The sequence below is a fragment of the Chiloscyllium plagiosum genome, unplaced genomic scaffold, assembly GCF_037043375.1.
Source record: "Chiloscyllium plagiosum isolate Xiang-an unplaced genomic scaffold, Cpla_swu_hap1 HiC_scaffold_15, whole genome shotgun sequence".
NCBI classification, from domain to species: Eukaryota; Metazoa; Chordata; class Chondrichthyes; order Orectolobiformes; family Hemiscylliidae; genus Chiloscyllium; species Chiloscyllium plagiosum.
The window spans coordinates 39,206,841-39,214,914 of NW_028270153.1; positions in this window are offsets into that span (position 1 = coordinate 39,206,841).

Here is an 8,074-nt window from a genome sequence, read left to right on the forward strand (position 1 = left end):
CTTGTTAACTGGAAAGGGAGAGGGACTCTTGGTGGCAAGGTCAGGGAAGGAAACATGGATAGCTGCTCAAAGCAGCTGCATTTTGTCAAGCAGAGTGTGTGGGGAGGAGAGTGAATTGTACAGAAAGTCCTGCAGGATTTGTCCTTCAGCCCCACCAGTAACAACAGTCCTGGCATGACCTCTGCCCAGGATCTCTGGCATCTCTCAAAGGGAGAACAGAACGTGCAAGTCTGACCTCCCTTATGTCTTCCAGTACATATAATGTACGCAAGGAAAGAAAATAATGTATTAGTTGGAGTTGTCTTGAGGATGTAAGTTGTGGATGCATAATGAAAAGTAGCAGAGTTGTGGGAAAATGAGAGAAGCATCAATGGGGGTAAGATTATTACTGTTACAGTGCAAGGAGGTTTCAGTGAGCTGCAGTGATTGGAGGACAGTGATGGGAGAGGACATGAGTGGTGAGGCTGTAGGTGGTGCACAACTCAGCACAGAGCAACATGCATGAAATGAAGGACTTTTGTACTGACAACCTGCAAAATATTTATCCTTCATCCACCGCCAAACCACAACAACCCGACGGTCGGAGGAGGAGCGTCTTATCTTCCGACTGGGAACCCTCCAACCGCAGGGGATGAACTTGGACTTCACCAGTTTCTTCATCCCCCCTCTCCCCACCTTGTCTCAGCCCGATCCTTCCAGCCCGGCACCGCCTTCCTGACCTGCAGTCTTCTTCTTGACCTCTCCGCCTCCACCCTACTCCGACCTATCACCCTCACCTTGACCTCTTTCCACCTATCACATTTCCAACTCCCCTCCTCCAAGTCCCTCCTCCCTACCTTTTATCTTCTCCTGCTGAACACTCTCTGCTCATTCCTGAAGAAGGGCCTGTGCCCGAAACGTCGAATCTCCTGTTCCCTGGATGCTGCCTGACCTGCTGTGCTGTTCCAGCAATAAAGTTTCAACTGCAAAATATTTATACCTTGCTACCTGGTCCTGGCTGCAGAACTCCTGGCATTTCCTTCTCTATAAATGTTTGCCATTGCAGCCAGGACATTTTGTTGAAAGGATCCCAATGGGAAAAGCTTCTCTCTTGTCCAGTTATCCTTTCCACCAGAACCTCCAATGTGGCAGAGTGTCAAATGGCCTGGCAGTAGCATTTATTTCTCCACTTCATTGTTAAAGTGAATTTCAGCTGCCTAAAGAGGGAGTTAAGATTAGAGTGGTGCTGGAAAAGCACAGCAGGTGAAGCAGCATCTGAGGAGCAGGAAAATCGCTGTTTCGGGCAAAAGCCCTTCATCTGGAATGAGGGTTGCCTGTGAGAGATGCAAGCTGCCTTTAAGTCATGCCAGGTGACCTGATTTTCTCACTTCCCATGAAGCCAGCAATCTATGATCAGCATGAGTATAGTTGGCAACTCACCTGCTGTAACCCAATCAGGGACAAAATTGAAAAGTCACATTCCCCAGTCAAACCCTCCCAGTTCAAAACTCCTTCCGAACAGTACTGTGGGTTTACCTAGGCCTCAAGGATTGCAGTGGTCTCTGATCATGTTTTTGGGATCCTTGGGGGGGAAGGAGAGCAGCCCCAAGTTGTGGTCCACATTGGCACCAATGACATAGGTCGGAAGAGAGATGGGAACTTGAGGCAGAAATTCAGGGAGCTAGCATGGAAGCTTAGAGCTAGGACAAACAGAGTTGTTTTCTCTGGTTTGCTGCCCGTTCCAAGTGCTAGTGAGGTGAGGAATAGGGAGAGAAAGGAGTTGAACACGTGGCTACAGGGATGGTGCAGGAGGGAGGTTTTTGGGTTTTTTGGATAATTGGAGCTCTTTCTGGGGTAGGTGGGACCTATACAAGCAGGATGGTCTTCATCTAAACCAGAGGGGTACCAATATCCTGGGTGGGAAATTTGCTAAAGCTATTAAGGTGGATTTAAACTAATACAGCAGGGGGATGGGAACCAAAATTGTAGGACAGGTACAGAAGAAGATGAGAGTAGGGAGATCAAAAATCAAGTATCTGACACTGGCAAGCAAGAACCTGGTTTGAAGTGTGTGTACTTCAATGCAAGGAGCATCCGAAATAAAGTGGGTGAACTGGCAGCGTGGGTTGGTACCTGGGACTTCAATGTTGTGGCCATTATGGAGACATGGATAGAGCAGGGACAGGAATGGCTATTGCAGGTTCCGGGATTCAGATGTTTCAGTAAGAACAGAGAAGATGGTTAAAGAGGGGGAGGTATGGCATTGTTGATCAGGGACAATATTACAGTTGTAGAAAGGATGTTTGGGGACTCGTTAACTGAGGTAGTATGGGCTGAGGTTAGAAACAGGAAAGGAGAAGTCACCATGCTGGGAGTTTTCTATAAGCCTCCGAATAGTCCCAGAGATGTAGAGGAAAGGATAGCAAAGATGATTCTCAATAGGAGTGAGAGAGGCAGGGTAGTTTTCATGGGGGACTTCAACTATCCAAATATTGACTGGGATCACTACAGTACGAGTACTATAGATGGGTCAGTTTTTATCCAGTGTGTGCAGGAGGGCTTCCTAACACAGTATGTAGACAGGCCTACAAGGGGCGAAGCCACTTTAGATTTAGTACTGGGTAACGAGCCTGGCCAGGTGTTAGATTTGGAAGTATGTGAGCACTTTGGAGACAGCGATCACAATTCTGTCAGGTTTATTTTAGTGATGGAAAGGGATAGGTGTACTTCACCGAGCAAGAGTTACAGCTAGGGGAAGGGAAATTACGATGCAATTAGGAAAGATTTATGAAGCATAGAATGGGAAGGAAACTGCAGGGGATGAGCACATTAAAAATGTGGAGCTTATTCAAGGAAAAGCTCCTGTGTGTCCTAGATAAGTATGTACCTGTCAGGCAGGGAGGAAAATATAGAACGCGTGAGCCGTGGTTTACTAAGGAAGTGGAATCCCTGGTCAAGAAGAAGAAGAAAGCTTATGTTAGGACAAAATGTGAAAACTCAGTTAGGGCGCTTGAAGGTTACAAGGAAGTCAGGAAAGACCTAAAAAGAGAGCTCAGAAGAGCCAAGAGGAGACATGAGAAGTTGTTGGTGAATAGGATCAGGGTTAACCCTAAGGCTTTCCATAGGTATGTCAGGAATAAAAGAATGACGAGAGTTAAATTAGGGCCAATCAAGGATAATAGTGGGAAGTTGTGTATGGAGTCAGAGGAGATAGAGGAAGCACTAAATAAATATTTTTTGACAGTGTTCACTATAGAAAATGAAAATGTTGGCGAGGAAGATACAGAGATACTTGCATCTAGACTAGAAGAGATTGAGGTTCACAAGGAAGAGGTATTAGAAATACTGCAGAGTGTAAAAATAGACAAGTCCCCTGGGCCAGATGGGATCTATCCTAGGATCCTCTGGGAAACAAGGGAAGAGATTGCCGAGCCTTTGGCATTGATCTTCAAATCATCATTGTCTACAGGAATAGTGCCTGAGGACTGAAGGATAGCAAATGTGGTTCCCTTGTTCAAAAAGGGTAGTAGAGACAACCCTGGTAATTACAAACCAGTGAGTCTCACTTCAGTTGTTGGTAAAGTGTTGGAAAAGGTAGTAAGAGATAGGATTTATAAGCATCTAGAAAAGAATAATCTCATCAGGGACAGTCAGCACGGTTTTGTGAAGCATAGTGACCAAACAGGTAGATGAGAGTAAACCGGTTGATGTGGTGGATATGGATTTCAGCAAGGCGTTCGATACGGTTCCCCACAGTAGGCTATTATACAAAATGCGGAGGAATGGGATTGTGGGAGACATAGCAGTTTGGATCGGTAATTGGCTTGCTGAAAGAAAACAGAGGGTTCTGGTTGATGGAACATGTTCATCTTGGTGTCCAGTTACTAGCGGCTTACTGCAAGGGTCGGTGTTGGGTCCACTGCTGTTCATCATTTTTATAAATGACCTGGATGAGGGCTTAGAAGGGTGGGTTAGTAAATTTGCGGACGACACTAAGGTCGGTGGAATTGTGGATAGTGACGAAGGATATAGTAGGTTGCAGAGAGACATAGATAGGATGCAGAGCTGGGCTGAGAGGTGGCAAATGGAGTTTAATGTGGACAGGTGATACACTTTGGATGGAGTAATCGGAATGCAAAGTATTGGGCTAATGGTAAGATTCTTGGGAGTGCAGATGAGCAGAAAGATCTCGGTGTCCATGTACATAGATCCCTGAACGTTGCCACCCAGATTGACAGGGTTGTTAAGAAGACATGAAAATGTGTTGCTGGAAAAGTGCAGCAGGTCAGGCAGCATCCAGGGAACAAGAGAATCGACGTTTCGGGCATAAGCCCTTCTTCAGGAATGAGGAAAGTGTGTCCAGCAGGCTAAGATAAAAGGTAGGGAGGAGGGACTTGGGGGAGGGGCGTCGGAAATGCAATAGGTGGAAAGAGGTCAAGGTGAGGGTGATAGGTCAGACTGGGGTGGGGGCAGAGAGGTCAGGAAGAAGATTGCAGGTTAGGAAGGCGGTGCTGAGTTCGATGGATTTGACTGAGACAAGGTGGGGGGAGGGGAAATGAGGAAACTGGAGAAATCTGAGTTCATCCCTTGTGGTTGGAGGGTTCCTAGATGGAAGATGAGGCACTCTTCCTCCAACCGTCGTGTTGTTGTGGTCTGGCGATGGAGGAGTCCAAAGACCTGCATATCCTTGGTGGAGTGGGAGAGGGAGTTGAAGTGTTGAGCCACAGGGTGGTTGGGTTGGTTGGTCCGGGTGTCCCAGAGGTGTTCTCTGAAACGCTCCGCAAGTAGGCGGCCTGTCTCCCCAATATAGAGGAGGCCACATCGGGTGCAGAGGATGCAATAGATGATGTGTGTGGAGGTGCAGGTGAATTTAGGCGGATATGGAAGTTTCATTTGGGGCCTTGGAGGGAGGTGAGGGGGGAGGTGTGGGCGCAAGTCTTGCACCTCCTGCGGTTGCAGGGGAAGGTGCCGGGAGTGGAGGTTGGGTTGGTGGGGGGTGTGGATCTGACGAGGGAGTCACGGAGGGAGTGGTCTTTACGGAATGCTGATAGGGGAGGGGAGGGAAATATATCCTTGGTGGTGTTAAGAAGACATACAGTGTTTTGGCCTTTATTAATAGAGGAATTGAGTTCCGGAACCAGGAGGTTATATTGCGGCTGTACAAAGCTCTGGTACAGCCACACTTGGAGTATTGTGTACAGTTCTGGTCACCACATGATAAGAAGGATGTGGAAGCTTTGGAAAGGGTGATGGAGGGAATGTCTTATAAGGAAAGGCTAAGGGCCTTGAGCTGTTCTCGTTAGAGAGAAGAATGTTGAGAGGTGACTTAATAGAGACATACAAGATAATCAGAGGGTTAGATAGGGTGAACAGGGAGAGCCTTTTTCCAAGTATGGGGACAGCAAACACGAGGGGACACAACTTTAAAGTGAGGGGAGATGGGTATAAGACAGATGTCAGAGGTAGTTTCTTTACTCAGAGAGTAGTAAGGGTATGGAATGCTTTGCCTGCATCGGTAGTAGATTCGCCAAGTTTAAGTACATTTAAGTCATCATTGGACAGGCATATGGATGTACATGGAATAGTGTAGGTGGGATGGGCTTCAGATTAGTATGACAGGGCGGCGCAACATCGAGGGCCGAAGGGCCTGTACTGCGCTGTAATGTTCTATGTTCTATGGTTCAAGATGGTAGCTCACCATTATCTTCTCAAGGGAAACTTTAGACAGGCAATAAATGATAGACTATCCAGCAATGCCCACATCATATGAATGCATTAAAAAAAAGTTACTCCAGATCCACTGCAAAGTATTAACTCCATTCTGTAATGACAATAACGCCACAAGACATAGGAGCAGAAATTAGGCTATTCAGCCCCTCGAGTTTGCTCTGCCATTCAATCATGGCTGATAAGTGTGTCAACCCCATTCTTCTGCTTTCTCCCCGTAACCCATGATCCCCTTGATACTCAAGAATCTATCTATCTCAGTCTTAAATATACTCAATGACTTGGCCTCCACAGCTCTCTGTTGCAATGAATTCCACAGAATCACTGCTCTCTGGCTGTAGAAATATTTCCTTATCTCCGTTCTGCAAAGTTTTCCCTTTGCTATAAGGCTCTGCCCTCGTGACCTAGTCTCTCCTACCAATGGAAGCATCTTCCCAACATCTATTTTCTCCAGGCCATTCAGTATTCTGTATGTTTCAATTAGATCCCGTCCCCCCCACCTCATCCTTCTAAACTCCATTGAGTTTAAGCCCAGAGTCCTCACATGTAAAGCTTTTCATTCCTGGGACCATTCTCATGAACCTCCTCTGAATATGCTCCAGGGCCAGTCCATCCTTCCTGAGATATGGGGCCCAAAACTGCGCACAATACTCCAAATGTGGTCTGACCAGAGCGTTATAGAGCCTCAGAAGTACATCCCTGCTTTTATATGACTTAGTAAGCCTTTTGGTTCCAGAGCAATTAAGGATGAGAGAGAATTTCAGGACATGCCAAGGACAATTTCATTTCATGAAAGAATATTAAAAAAAAGTCTGTGTAATGGGTATACTGAAACAGTCTGATTACAGGGATAACTAGTTCTGGTTCCCATGTCTTTAGCCTGGAAGTATATTAATGTAGGACATGATAAATAAAAGGCAGATATTTTTCCTTTCACTGATGAGAAACCACTGAACTTCACTAGTAATTGGAAAAAAAATCCATATTACTTTTAGTAAACCTTGACACTAGCTAATATTGTTATAAATCATTAAAAATTGTAATCTTTCAAGTTATTAGAGTGAAGAAACAAGCATTTTTAAAAACCACCACTGAGGCACCCCAAAAGACTCAAAAAGATTATTTGTTTCATTTGATGGTTGATGCCATATGCATAGAATGTGGAACATTACAGCACAGTACAGACCCTTTGGCCCTCGATGCTGCACCGACCTGTGGGACCAATCTGAAGCCCATCTAACCTACACTATTCTACTCTAGTCCATATGTTTATCCAATGACCATTTAAATACACTTAAAGTTGGCGAGACTACTACTGTTGCAGGCAGGGCGCTCCACACCCCTACTACTCTGAGTAAAGAAACTCCCTCTGACATATATGTCACCCGTCAGTTTGAACCTAGGCCTCCTTGTGCCAGCCATCACCATCTAAGGAAAAAGGTTCTCACTATCCACCGTATCTAACCCTCTGATTATCTTATATGTCTCAATTAAGTCACCTTTCAACCTTCTTCGCTCTAACAAAAACAGCCTTTCCTCATAACACCTTTCAGGCAACTTCATAGTAAATCTCCTCTGAACTTCTTCCAAAGCATTTACATCCTTCCTATCGTGCAGCAACCAGAATTGTATGCAATACTCCAAGTGTGGCTGCAACATGAACATCGTGTTCATCTTTATTGACCCTGATGGTCAACTTTCTGTTCAGCATCACCTGGTTTTACTCTGGAGTCCCATTCTGCTGTGACAGTCTCTCCTGCATTTGCTGCAGAGGAAAATAGTGGGCTGACATAGTGCATGATTTACTATCCCATTTTCTCTAAGCCCTCTTCCCATCCAGCTGAGATTTTTGTTTCTGCTTCCTCTTCCAATGCGCTTCAGTCAGTCTTTGGTGATCATGATTAGTGACTGTGTCCCAGTTATCAGTGTTAATATTTGCCATATTCATTTCTCACTTGCAGATATTCTCATAAGAAGGTAAGGATACCCATCAGATCATGACCATGTTATCTGCTTACCATACAGAAAGTTTGAGTATATGGCTGTCATTCATTCAAAGAATGTAGTTAAGCCAATACAGATGTTCTTGGCTTAGTACTCAGTGTATGCTGATGGAATTAGCGCTCTCTGGTATTTGTGACCTTGCTGAGGGATGCTGAACTAGTCTGAGATAGTGAAGGTGGAAGCTATTCAACCTCACTTTTGCCTAGAATATGTTGCCCAGCTTTCAGGACAATACCAGAGGGTGCTGAGAATGCACGCTTTGTAGACATGCCTTGTGGTACCCTCCGGATGCTGTTGTTCAACTATCTGTTACTCACCGTGGACATCAGTTGAAGCAAAATCAAGGTGTTAAAAATATTTAGTC